Raw genomic sequence first — 14,475 nt, 5'->3', positions numbered from 1 at the left:
CCATTATTTGCGTCTTCCTCAGTTTCTTTCATCAATGCTTTATAATTTGCAGTGTACAGACCTTTCACTTCCTTGGTTAAATTTATCCCTAAGTATTTTATTATTTGTAATGCTACTGTAAATGGGATTGTTTTCTTTACTTCTTCGGATAGTTAATTGTTGTTGTATAGAAGTACAACTGATTTTTGTAGGTTGATTTTGTATCTTCAACTTTACTGAATTCATTTGTTAGTTCTAACTTTTTTTTTTTGGTGGAGTCTTTAGGATTTTCTGTATAAAAGATTATATCATCTGCAAACAAAGACACTTTTATTTCTTCCTTTCTGATTTGTATGCTTTTTATTTCTTTTTCTTGCCTAACTGTTCTGTCTAGGACTTCTAGGACTCTGTTGAATAAAAATGTTGAGAGGGGACACCCTTGTTTTGTTCTTAATTTTATTGGGAAAGCTTTCAACCTTTTACTGTTGAGGATGATGTTAGCTGTGGGTTTGTCATGTATGGCCTTTATTATGTTGAGGTACATTCCTTCTATACCCAATTTGTTGAGATTTTTTATCATGAAAGCATGTTGAATTTTGTCAAGTATTTGTCTGCATCTATTGAGATGATCATATGATTTTTATCTTTCATTCTATTAATGTGGTGTATCACATTTATTGATTTGCATATGTTGAACCATCCTTGCATCCCAGACATAAATCCCACTTGATCATGTTGTATGATCCTTTTAATGTGCTGCTGAATTCAGTTTGTGAGTATTTTGTTGAGAATATTTGTATCTATATTAATCTGTGAAACTGACCTTTGGTTTTCTTTTCTTGTAGCATCCTTATCTGGCTTTGGCATCATGGTCATGCTAGCTTGTGAAATGAACTTAAGAGTGTTCTGTCCTCTTCAATTTTTTGGAAGAGTTTGAGAAAGGTTGGTGTTAATTCTTTAAATGTTTGTTAGAATTCATCAGGGAAACCATCTGGTCCTGGAATTTTCTGTGTTGGGAGGTTTTTGATTACTGATACGATCTCCTTACTTGTTATTGGTCTGTTCATATTTTCTATTTCTTCATGATTCAGTCTTGTTAGTTTGAATGTTTCTAGGAATTTATCCATTTTTTCTAGATTATCCAATTTGTTGGCATATAATTGCTCATAGTAGTCTCTTATGATCCTTTGTATTACTGTGGTATCAGCTGTAATGTCTCTTCTTTCATTTCTAATGTCAATTATTTGGGTCCTCTCTTTTTTTCTTAATTAGTCTAGCTAAAGGTTGGTCAATTTTGTTTATCTTTAAAAGAAACCCAGCTCTTAATTGTGTTATCTTTTCTATTGTTTTTCTGGTCTTCATTTCATTTATTTCTGCTCCAATCTTTGTTATTTCCTTCCTTCTGCTAATTTTGGGCTTAGTTTGTTCTTCTTTTTCTCGTTCCTTAAGGTATAAAGTTTTGTAATCTTTCTTTTTTTTTGGGGGGGGTGGTTCTTGTCATTTATTAAAATTTAATTTAATTAATTTTATTTTTTTAACATCTTTATTGGAGTATAATTGCTTTACAATGGTGTGTTAGTTTCTGCTTTATAACAAAGTGAATCAGCTGTAGGTATACATATATCCCCATATTCCCTCCCTCTTGTGTCTCCCTCCCACCCTCCCTATCCCACCCCTCTAGGTGGTCACCAAGCACCGAGCTGATCTCCTGTGCTATGTGGCTGCTTCCCACTAGCTATCTATTTTACGTTTGGTAGTGTATATATGTCCATGCCACTCTCTCACATCGTCCCAGCTTACCCTTCCCCCTCCCCATGTCCTCAAGTCCATTCTCCACGTCTGCGTCTTTATTCCTGTCCTGCCTCTAGGTTCTTCAGAACCTTTTTTTTTTTTTTTTAGAGTCCATATATATGTGTTAGCGTACAGTATTTGTTTTTCTCTTTCTGACTTACTTCACTCTGTATGACAGTAATCAAGACAGTATGGTACTGGCACAAAAACAGAAATATAGATCAATGGAACAGGATAGAAAGCCCAGAGATAAACCCATGCACCTATGGTCACCTTATCTTTGATAAAGGAAGCAAGAATATACAATGGAGAAAAGACAGCCTCTTCAATAAGTGGTGCTGGGAAAACTGGACAGCTACATGTAAAAGAATGAAATTAGAACACTCCCTAACACCATACACAAAAATAAACTCAAAATGGATTAAAGACCTAAATGTAAGGCTAGACACTATAAAACTCTTAGAGGAAAACATAGGCAGAACACTCTATGACATAAATCACAGCAAGATCCTTTTTGACCCACCTCCTTTGGAAATGGAAATAAAAACAAAAATAAACAAATGGGACCTAATGAAACTTAAAAGCTTTTGCACAGCAAAGGAAAACATAAACAAGATGAAAAGACAACCCTCAGGATGGGTTCTTGTCATTTTAATTAGGTTCACCATGAAAAGCAATAACCTCAGCTAACCACTCTGCCTTCTTCTTTCACCAACTCCCATCTCCCTTCACATGCATACAGCATAGACACCCCAAAACCCTCCTCCCAGTGATCCACCCCACTCCCATTGTGGGAAGAAATGTCACAAAATGAATTTAGCCTCTTTCACCCAACATGAAACAGGATGAATGAAAATATCTTTATGAAGAGTTCTATGGTGCTGTTGTCTTATAGTGGAGTCAGAGGCTGAGATAGAGGCTAAGGCTAAATGAAGCCCAGGGATCTCTTAGAGATCAGAATTTTCTGGGGGGGGCACAGAGCCCATAGTTTGCCCAGAAAGGGGGATATGAATGAGGGTAGGAGCTAGGATGGGCTAGACTGAAAGTTTTTCTGAGTACTGTGAGGTTAAGGACACCTAAAAATTTATTCTCCTTCCTTTCCCCATGCATTCTCCAGCTCCCAGGTAGAAGGGTAGGGGGGCTCCTGAGCACGGAACAGTCACCAGGTTTTATCTGTGATTCCCAGAGCTTTAGGCAGGCAGTGAGTGAGGCACATGCGCTGGTGCTGCCTGCCCTCTTCCCTCAGCTCAGGGCTGCTTCTCTCTGCCTGTAAGCACTAGGTCCTACAGGTTGTCAGATAATGATACAATTCCCTTGACCACATCACTCTCATCCACCACTGCAAGCTGGTGAACCTCTGCTTCCACCAGCCTATTGATGATGGTCTCCAGCGTCTCATGCAGGTAGCACTTGAGGACACATTTATAGTAATGTGATTGATGTCGCAGGGCTTTAGCTACAGACACACCTAGGTTGTTGTAGGTCTTTTCTGCTGCCTGATAGATACCATCAAACTTGTAAAAGATGTTTACCACATGACCTTTCGCATTCACCACTGGCAGGGCTGAGAATTGGTGCTGTACAGAGATGCCCAGAGCCACATACAGCAGATCATAACAGTGTTGGCATAGAAGCTGATTTGTAGCTCTTCCAGAGACTTAGACATGAACTCTGGCTTGGGAACTTAGTGATAAACAATTTGAGGAACTTGAGACTGCATTTGTGGATGAGGATGTACAAGATGTTGCCTGATTCTGGGTTAACAACTGGCAGCCTGTGGATCTTGTTTTGAATTAATGAAGAGACAGCATCAAACATGCTGGCATTAGGAGAAATGCAGGCAAGTGGTTTAAAGAAGTCCTGTATGTACACCTCCTTCCAAGTTTCTGTCTTGTGTTCTTCCAACTCATAGATCTGTACCAAGGCTGATTTATAGTAACGGTGCAGGATATTGATGAAATCAGTGGTAGTCCACATGCCCACAAGTCCTTGCTTTTTGCTGTCCCAGAAAGGGGCAGCTTGTATACCATTAGTCACCAAAGCAAAGAAAGCTTTCTTCACCTGCAGGGAAGTAGCAACTACAACCAAATTGGAGCTTGTGAGAATCAAGTCATAGCAGCAAGAGACTCTATAAAGGAAGTGTATATGCTGTTGTTAGATTCTGGGGTCTCTTGAGGTCACTCATTTTTCCAGATTTGGAAACTCTCAAGACGTGGCCATCTCCATTGCAAGAGGCACTGGCTGGGTTCATTCACTTTAGGAACCTTGCTATTTCTTTTGTTTTTTTTTAAATAGAGACATTTATTGCATTAAACCTCCCTCTTAGAACTAGTCTTGCTGCATCCCATAAGTTTTGGTATGTTGTATTTTCATTTTTGTTTGTGTCAAGATATTATTTGGTTTCTCTTTTGATTTCTTCTTTGACCTATTGGTTGCTCAAGAGTGTGTTGTTTAATTTCCACACATTTGTGAATTTTCCAGTTTTCCTCTTGTAACTGACTTCTAGTTTCATATCAGTCAAAAAATATACTTGGTATGATTTCAATCATCTTACAGTTGCTATTTGCTAGGCTTGTGTTGTACTCTAACATATGATCTATCCTGGAGAATGTTCCATGTGTGCTTTGGAAGAATGTGTATTCTGCTGCTGTTGGGTAGAATATTCTATACATGTTTGTCAGGTCTATTTGGTCTAAGGTGTAGTTCAAGTCCAACATTTCATATTTATTTTCTGTCTGGATAATCTATCCATCATTGAAAGTCGAGTATTGAGGTCTCCTACTATTATTGTAGTGTTGTCTATTTCTCCCTTCACATCTACTGGTATTTGCTTAATATATTTAGGTGCTCTGATTTGGGTTGTATATATATTTACAGTTGCTGTATTTTCTTTATTAATTAACCTCTTTATCATTATATAGTGACCTTCTTTGTCTCTTGTTAACACTTTTGACTTCAAGTCTATTTTGTCTGATATAGGTATAGCCACTCCTGCTCTCTTTTGGTTTCCATTTGCATGGAATATATTTTTCCACCCCTTCAGTTTGAGCCTCTTCATGTCCTTAAGTCTGAAGTAAGTCTCTTGGAGACAGCATAAAGTTGGTTTCTGTTTTTTAATCCATTCAGCCACTTTGTACCTTTTGATTGGAGAATTTAATCCATTTACATTGAAAGTAACTATTGATAGGTAAGGACTTACTAATGCCATCTCATTAATTGTTTTCCAGCTGTTATGTAGTTCCCTTTTTCCTTTCTTTCTCTTTTGCTTTCTTTCTTTCTGTACTGGTGATTTTCCATAATTGAATGCTTTGACTCCCTTCTCTTTATCTTTTGTGTATCTACTGTAGGTTTTTGCTCTGTAGTTATCATGAGTATTAAATAAAACATCTTTTGGACATAACAGTGTATTTGAAGTTGATAACTTAACTTTGACTGCATACAAAAGCTCTATTCTTTTATTCCCACCCTATATTTTATGTTTTTGATGTCACAATGTACCTCTTTTATATTGTATATTCACTAACAAATTATTGTAGCTATTGTTATTTTTAATACTTTTGTCCTTTAAACCTTTATACTAGAGTTAATTGATTAACACACTACCATATAACAGTATTAGAGTATTCTGAATTTGACTATATACTTACGTTTGCCAGTATCTTTTATATTTTCATGTTATTTCATTTCTGCTTGAAGAACTCGTTTCAGCGATTCTTGTAAGACAGGTTTAGTCATGATGAACTCCCTCAGCTTCTGTTTCTTTGGGAAAATCTTTCTCTCTCCATTTCTCAAAGACAACTTTGCTAGGTAAAGTATTCTTGACAGTTTTTTTTTTTTTCTTTTAGTAATTTGAATATATTATCCCACTCTCTTCTGCCCTACAGGGTTTCTGCTGAGAAATTCATTAATAGCCTTATGGGGGTTCCCATATAGGTGAGATTTTTTTTTCTCTTGCTGCTTTAAAAATTATCTCATTTTCTTTGATTTTAGACAATTTTATTCTAAGTTGTCTTGGAAAACATGATTTGGGTGTTGAAATTTTACAGTCACCTATTAGCTTCATGAACTTGGACGTCCAAATCTCTCCCCAGGTTTGGGAAGTTCTCAGCCACTGTTTCTTTAAATAAGCTTTCTTTTCCCCCTTTCTCCCTCTTCTTCTGAGACTCCAATAATGCGTAACTGTTTCTTTTAATGGTATATCATGATTCACATAGGCTTTCTTGACTCTTTCATTCTTTTTTCTTTGACTTGTCTGACTGGATGATTTCAAATGATCTGCCTTCTAGCTCACTAATTGTTTTTTCTGCTTGGTCAAATCTGCCAAAGCTCTCTATTGAATTCTTCAGTTCAATTGTTGTGTTCTTCAACTCTAGAATTTCTACTTTTTTTTAATACATAGTTTCTGTTTCTTTGTTGAACCTCTCATTTTGTTCATGCATTGTTTTTCTAATTTCATTTATTTATCTGCGTTTTCTTGTAGTTCATTGAATTTCTTTAAGAGGATTATTCTGAATTCTTTGTCAGACAGTTCATAGATCTCCATTTCTTTAGGGTCAGTCATTGGAGTTTTATTAGTTTCTTTTGGTGGTGTCATGTTTTCTTCATTATTCATGATCCTTGTGGCCTTGTGTTGGTGTCTACACCTTGAAGAATGGCTTTATAGACTGGCTTCAGTAGGCAAAGCCCTTCACCAGTCAGCCCATCCAGAGATTCTAGGTGATATCCATAAGTGGGCAGGCCTGGTGCCTGGGTCAGCAGGTGGGAAGACCTGGTGCCTGGGTCCTTGGGGGTGGACCTGGATCCCGGGTTCACCAGGCAGGCCTGGTGCTTGGGTCTGCAGTGATGGGTCTGGGACCAGAGTCTGCATAGTTGGACCTGGATCCTGGGTCCACAGGGGCCAACCAGGTGCTGGGGACCACTAGGGTGAGCCCAGCATCTGGATCCACCAGGGCCAGTTGGTGTTTGTCCAGTGAGTCTTCTGCTGGAAGTGTGATTGTATCCCAGCAGGTACACAAGATGATCCACTGGGTAAGGAAGGAAAATAGTGGAACTTCTATTTTTATTTATTCCTTACCTCATTCCTTTTCGTTTCCATTTCATGAATGTTTTGTATGTTTTTTGAATGTTTTTCCATACTGAATGTTAATGCAGTAGTACACATACATAAACTATAAATAAATACACACATTTGTGGGGGTGAAGGTTCACATGTCTACTGCTGAAGTGAGTGTTCAAAAGAGTTTAGAGACCATTGCTCTAAACCACCACCTTCTACTTTCTCTTTTTTTTAATTAATTAATTTATTTATTTATTTTTGGCTGCATTGGGTCTTCGTTGCTGCACGTGAGCTTTCTCTAGTTGTGGCGAGCAGGGCTACTGTTCGTTGCGGTGCGTGGGCTTCTCTTTGCAGTGGTTTCTCTTGTTGCGGAGCACAGCTCTAGATGCACGGGCTTCAGTGGTTGTGGCTCGTGGGCTTTAGAGTGCAGGCTCAGTAGTTGTGGCACGCAGGCTCAGTAGTTGTGGCTCGTGGTCTCTAGAGAGCAGGCTCAGTAGTTGTGGCACATGAGCTTAGTTGCTGCAGCATGTGGGATCTTCCTGGACCAGGGCTCGAACCCATGTCCCCTGCATTGGCAGGCGGATTCTTAACCACTGTGCCACCAGGGAAGCCCCTACTTTCTCTTCAGAGAGAATATAACTGATTAACTTACAGCTTCCTTAATTACCAGCAGACCTAAAGATATACTCTTGCCACCTTGATAGAGCTGTGTTTTCTAAGTATCCATAAAACAATATCCCTACCAGTTCTTAGAGACAGTGAATTTAGAAATTTTACTTATTATCATGGCTCTCACTCTCAGATAGTAAATTGGAGAGAGTAAAATAGAGAATGTGTTCCCTGTGCCTCATGAAGTTAACTAGTTGCTATTAGAGATGCAATAAAAAGTAATTCTGTCCTCTGACCAGCTGAGAATAACATTTTAAGGTAAGGAATTGCCTATTCATTGAGGCATAAATCAATAACTGGAGTCGACTAATGATAGACCAGGGAACAATCAGGTACAATGTAGTAAATTATGTTCTGTCATCTTATAATTCTTAATAACTCAGCTGTCACTCTAGACGTTTTTGCATCTTTGTCTGGAGAATGGAAAGAAATAAAATTTAGGCTGATATTACAGACAAGGTAAAAATCTGGGGTGTGGGTGGAAGGAAAGTCTTCATGGAGGAGACTCTTAAATTGGGTGCTGAAGGGTGAATGAAAGTTCACAAGGGTGACGGGGGGAAAAGCGGAGGGCATTCCAGACAGAAGGAATAAGATGGGCACAGACACAGGTGGAAGACATCTCCTCTGGGGAATGGAAGGTAGTGTGGCCTCGCTGAGGCATACAGAGGCTGCGAGCGTTTGTGAGAGAGTACGGGAAGGGGAGGTTGAAGAGGCAGGGTGGGGGCCAGGTAATATAGTCCTTGAGAGTTAGACAAGCCTGGAATCAGATTCCTGCTCGGCGTCTTACTAGCTCTGTGATTTTGAGCAAGTACCTCTGTAATATTCATAATTCCCTATCTGTAAATTCATAATAACAAACTAGTACCTACCTCCTAGGGTTACTGTGAGTTTGAAGTAAGAGAATCCCTTTTAAATGCTTAGAAAGGCACCTGATCACATGGCATCATTTAAGGTCTCAGTAAATAGAAAGTGTTGTTGTTGTTATTGTTATACTAATAACAACGTGTGTGTGTATACACACTAATAACAACTATTGTTTTATATGAATCAAGGGACTAGATTGTGAAATGGCTTATATATCACGTCAAAGAGTTCAGGCCTTTTAGGTCAGTGTTTCTAAAATGTGATCAATTAATCTGTAAAACTAATGGTCCTCAAGCAGCTTCTGTGGCGCAAGTAATAAAAAGATATGTTCTTTAAAATTTTATGAATTTGAAATGGAAGAAAAAGTATCAAATACCATTATGTTCTTAATAATGGTTCACACATATGGATGGATCAAATCTGTCAGACACTTAACAAGATGTAGTTAAAATCAGTTACTAGGATATAGTTTATTTTAGCTATATCATTGGAATATTACTGTTTATGTGTGTAAAATTTGCATTTTTTGTTTACTATTATGTTATGGCTCTGATTAACAAAAATAGATTAATGACTAAAAAGTGGTTCATTGAAGTGGAAAAGCAATGATAAAAATAGTAGTATAGGGCTTCCCTGGTGGCGCAGTGGTTGAGAGTCCGCCTGCCGATGCAGGGGACACGGGTTCGTGCCCCGGTCCAGGAGGATCCCACATGCCACGGAGCGGCTGGGCCCGTGAGCCACGGCCGCTGAGCCTGCGCTCAGCAACGGGAGAGGCCACAACAGTGAGAGGCCCATGTACCGGAAAAAAAAAAAAAATAGTAGTATAAACTCTACAATTCAGAAGCATAATTAGTGAACAGGACTTTAGGATCTATTGGGACAAGAGCATCTGTGAATGTGATTATTTCACCCAAGCGGCTGAAAGGGAAAGTGTGAACGGGAAGTGTGGCTATGAATATCTAAAAACTGGATTTTATTGAACAAGGGATTTATCCCCCCTTGCACACTCTGTATTAGAAAACTCTGTCAGAGAGCTTTGTGATGCTCTCAGAGATTTTACATCATTTCCAAAATAGCATAACCTTATAGGTCAACCAGTAGTTTTTCTGGGACCAAGCACAAAATAATATTTTCTGGTATGAAATTGATTAATTTTATTTCTAAATGCAAAGACACCAAGGCAACAGCATCAACAGATACAAGTCATGCTATGGCCAACATGCTTATAAAACCAGCCTCAAATTCAAGACAAATAAAATGCTGAGGAAGAAAGCCAAAGTGGCCACAAGCAAACCTAATGTCAGGATAGTATGCTGCATAGCACAAATGGCACACAAAGAGGGTGGAACTATTACTGTTGTACTGATGACAGCCAATATTTTGTTTTACAGTTGAGTGAAACCACTTGTGGGAAAAGAATGAACCGGCTTTTTGCATCTCCGTGGTAGCTATATGAATGAGAAAGACATAATTTATAATTTTGAATTCTCCTTATCAATTAATCTAATATTTTTGTGAGATATGATGCAGGTTAGAAGTGTATTTGAGGTAATGCTGATGGAGGACCAGCCATGCGTCCAGCAAAAAAAGGCTTGGTGTGTCAGTATCTATTGCTACAAAATGTAAAACAACTACAAACCCTAGTCACTTCAACAGTAGGAATTGATTAATCTCATGAGTCTGTAGGCCCGTGAGGCTCCTCCCCATCTCAGCTAGGCTCCTCCAGGTGTCATGCTAGAACGTGGGCAAGACCAGCTACATGATTTGTGGAGCTCAGTGCAAAATAAAAATGCATGGCCCCTTATTCAAAAGTTATTAAGAATTTCAGGGTCATGACAGCAGAATATGAAACCAAGCATGGGACTTTTCTTAGCACAGGACCCTGTGTGACTACAAAGGCCCCATAGCCATGAAGCCAGTCCTGGCTGTGGGTGGTGTAGGCAGCTCTGCTCCTCTCAGCTGGGTTCTTTCATGTGTCTGGGTATCAGCACGGCTAGTCTGGGATAGAGGTGGCTGGGACAAGTCGGGTAACTCTACTCTATGCATCTCATCTTCTAGCAGGCTGGCCCAAGCATGTTCTTATGGCAAAGGCAGAGGAACAAGAACAAGCAAGCCCAAACACGCAAGCACTCTTCAGGTCTCTGCTTTGTCACATTTGCTACCATCCCATCGGGCCACAGCAAATCCCACTGGGCCACAGCAAGTCCCATGGCCAGCTCAGAGGTAGAGTGGGAGGGTGCTACCACACTGTGACAGAGGGCATGGACATAAGGAGGGATGAAGGATTAGGGCCATTTTTGCCATGTACCTCACTTGACTACTCAAAAATAGTTGTATCCAGGTGCTAAAATTGCATGCTGTTTTATTTACCAAGAACAGTTACGCATGCTGATCCTCTCTAAGTGTTGAAGAAGTAACAAACATTGTTAGCACAATCAAATCTCCATCAGGGAGCCCATGTCTTTACCGTGTGTTTTGTGAAGAAATGGGCGGCGTGTACTAAAACTGTTTCTCCACTGTAAAGCGTGCTGGCTATCCAAGGGGAAGGTACTCATGTGAATAATTGAAAGGAGGGAGGAGATAAGACTTCTTTATAACACCAATAATGCCAGGGAAAGCCAGAAACCATAAATCTGGGTCATTACCAGTGTTGTAAGGAAATGTTATCTCAGTGATTTCAAGTGGGTGTCAACACGCCCTGGGCAGTAGCTTGAAAAGCTCAAACCTCTCACTTCAGGCCCAACCTCTTAGGACATTCAGTGCCAAGGATAAGATATCAGGAAATTGAACTGTGGTGAAGAGGCTCTGTTAGCAGGCATTGACTCTTTCCTAATACTTGACTTTTTTCATTTTCTGGAGAAAGACATCAACAACATATTATTGGGCATATTTAAAAAACATTCACTATGCCAGAAAACATGGAGAAATTCTTTCCAGAGCTGAACCCAAACAAAAAACATTAGAAATTCATTTGCAACTACCATCCAAGTTAAAACATCCAACCAACCAGCCTTTGAATAAGAGATATTCTTTGACTTACTTGTTTGTGAAAGTGGCCTTTAGTGAGAGACTTCACCACTTTTTCTAGGTATAGGTCCCATCCAAATATACACAACCGTCTGTAGGGCCACCAAGCATTTGCTGCCCATAATTCTTAGTTATGCTCTCTAGTTTAGCAGAACAAAATAAATGGAATCTGTCATTAATCCAGATGCACATATATATGTGTGTATGTTATATACTTTAATGATTGATTGCAAATAACAGTATCCCTTTCGCTGACTTGATATTTCTCATCATCCTACTTTTGCTATTTCAACTCTCTCTACCCAAACTCAGGATCTGAGTATATTTGAATACTTCTTTTTAGTAGGCCTGGTATACTGCACTATCCAAACTCTTGCTACTTGTTATCCAGAATTCAGGTACCAAGTATATGTATCTCTTGCTCTATGAACTTGATTTCCAAACTCAAACTCAGGAGATAAATAGGCTTGGATAACAAGGGATACTTGAATATTATTAATTTTTAAGTTAATTTATACTCATTTTATTATTTAAAAATTTTATGAATGTTAACCTAAAATTAGAGGTTTTCAATATGCTCCAGGGAGCTAATAAGTAGTTATTAGACACTGAAAGTTTAAGAAATGCTGCTTTCCTTTAGGGAATGAGGGGGTCATTGAAAGATGCAAAGATTTTAAACAGAGGGGAAAATAGGGTCAGATCTGTATTTTCAGAAGATTACTCAGGTAGTAATACAGTGTTGAATTTGGAAAACGGCACATAAAACTGAATGCTGGCAGACTTGATTTTAACCCTTCTACAAATACTCGCCAGTACTGAACGCCAGTAACAGAGCTCAGATTTGGGGATACAAAAATGGAAAGACTGCAATGGGCCTCTTGTCCTGGATCCAGCCTAGTGGGAGTGATCACTATTCAAACAAATTACCTGAAGATTAAATTACAATTGTGCTAAATCTTGATGAAGAATGGAGATAGAAACCATTCTTAGAGAAAGATGAGACATGGAGGTGAGAGAGGAAGGAATTAAAAGATGATTCTGCGTTCCTGGTTTAGAGCCTGAGGTAATTAACGAAGAAAAGGAATTTAAGAAGAGGAGAGTTGGCGTCTTTTGGTAATTAAGTTTTGGACATGATGAATTTGAACTGCCTCTTAGGCATGTAGTATAGTTGTCCAGAAGGCAAGTGTGTATATAAACGTGGAGAGAGAAATCTGAGCTGCAGATACATATTTGGGGATATAGGATGGACTGGTAGCCATGGAGATTGACTCAGCTTGTCCACTGTCCTTAATAGCTTCTTCTCTGGCCTCAGTCAAGCCCATAGACAACTGTTTCTGTAGGGCAGGATATTTTTTTTAACCAGTTTCCATCTCCTTAACCTCCACTTTGAACCTACCCACTTTGGTTTAGTTTTTATTGTTTTCTAATGCCTTGAATCTATATTTCCATTATGGAATTTTTTTTTCTCTTTGGTTGCCCAGCTTCCATTCACTCTACTTCTGCTAACAGCTTCTGGGTTTTGCCTGAGGCTCCAGCTCTCCCCCACACTTTCATCCCATGTAGTTCTGGCAGTATTGACTGTACCCCGAGTTTGGGGCAGGGGGTGGGCATGCCTGTGATGTAGGCCTGGCCAACCAAAGTCTCCTGGTCACAGTGATTAGCTCAGGGTTAAGCACATGATCACAGTAGAAGAAAAGAGATGCCATGAAGGTTTTGCTGAGATATCTGGCATACACTCAAGAGTTCTTTCCCTCTTAATATAAACCTAAAAGCACATAGGGATAACATTTCTACAGCAGTCCTGTAGCCACAAGGAATTTGAGAACAGAGCCAATACTAAGATAGGAAACCTGAGAAATGAAGGAAACTTGGATCTCGGTGATCTTGTTGAGTTCTTTTACTTTGAGAATTTAACCCATTAACATTGATCGTGATTACTGTTTCCTCCCATTGAATTTGTTTATTTTTATTCTTTTAGTACAGTGGTTCTCAGATACATATGTCCCCATCCCAGAGATTCTAATTCATTTGGTCTGGGGTGTGCTCTGGCCATCAGTATTTTTAAACCTTCCCCATGTTGTATATGCAGCCAGGTTTGAAAATCCCAAATCTAGCAGTCACTCTTGATTTTTTAAATGTTTTATTATAAAATACCTTATGTACAGAAATATAAGACACTCAGGGAAAAAAAACATAAAGCAAACAAAACAACATTTTTACGTTGAGAAATGAAATATTTCCCGCACCCCAGAAGCCTCCTGCATGACCCATTCCAATTCATCTTAAATCTCCTGTCAGGTATCTTCCCATCAGTATCTAGATTGACATTGCCTCTACAGCCCCCTTGGAATAATTCAAGCCATGACCTACTTTCAGACCCTTTCCTGCCCCCTCCAATGTTGAAATTTTATGAAATTCTAGTTCCAGTTTTTAATTTTTCTCACAATAAACATATCCACATTTATTTAGATATAGTCATAAGTTTTACTAGTGTTTATAAACACTATGTTTCTTGTATCCACCACTCCTTTCTCTAGAACTTGCAGTGTTGGAAGCTGGAGCATTGTTAGTCCAAATGAGGATCCCTGTTCTTATTTCCGGAGCCAATTCCTGGGATTTTAAGGGATGGGGTAAATGTACTGCCAGACCAGGTAGTTTATATTCTAGGGGTCGAGATATTCTATCCTTCTTGGTAGGTAGCTGAGTATTCTCCGGGGCACTGCTTGCCTCCTTCGGCTGCCCCTGCAGTTATTCTGAAGCATCCTACCTTGGAGAGCTACCCATATAGCAATGACAGGACCAGGCACTGGGGACAACCTTTTCTCTTCCTCCCCAACCTCAGTCCCTATTGTTTTGGAGGCCCCGTTAAAAAGGCTCTGCTTCCCCATCCAGGCCAGCCTTCAAGTTCAGAGCCTTCTCCAAGAAAGGTATTTATTCCCCTATTCAAAAAGTAGTCCTGGGGTCTTTATCCTGGGAACTTTATCTGCCTTGAGCTGCCAGCTAGAGGGCGATATCTGATCCAGCCAGGCCAAATGCAGCCCTGTATTTAATTACTTTAACAACTGTCCAGGCGGACCTCTCTCTCTCTC

The 14,475-nt window shown here is 39.4% G+C and overlaps 1 protein-coding gene and 1 pseudogene across 3 annotated transcripts in view; one reads left to right on the top strand and one right to left on the bottom strand.

The window, feature by feature from the left end:
• The window catches only part of TNRC6A (trinucleotide repeat containing adaptor 6A), a 208,240-nt gene that overhangs the window by 13,952 nt on the left and 179,813 nt on the right, over positions 1–14,475 (top strand). For all 3 annotated transcript variants that reach the window (XM_027126603.1, XM_027126601.1, XM_027126610.1), the window contains one exon: positions 825–921. The gene's annotated coding sequence lies outside the window, so the exon portion shown is untranslated. Of the gene's footprint in view, positions 1–824; positions 922–14,475 lie in introns of those variants that run through there.
• LOC113630764 (5'-AMP-activated protein kinase subunit gamma-1 pseudogene) lies at positions 2,341–3,996 on the bottom strand (annotated as a pseudogene).

The sequence above is a fragment of the Aethalodelphis obliquidens genome, unplaced genomic scaffold, assembly GCF_003676395.1.
Source record: "Aethalodelphis obliquidens isolate GAN/ISIS:26980383/991018 unplaced genomic scaffold, ASM367639v1 scaffold30, whole genome shotgun sequence".
Taxonomy (NCBI): Eukaryota; Metazoa; Chordata; class Mammalia; order Artiodactyla; family Delphinidae; genus Aethalodelphis; species Aethalodelphis obliquidens.
The sequence above is the reverse complement of the archived record's forward strand: the minus strand, read 5'-3'. Positions and strand labels throughout refer to the sequence as shown.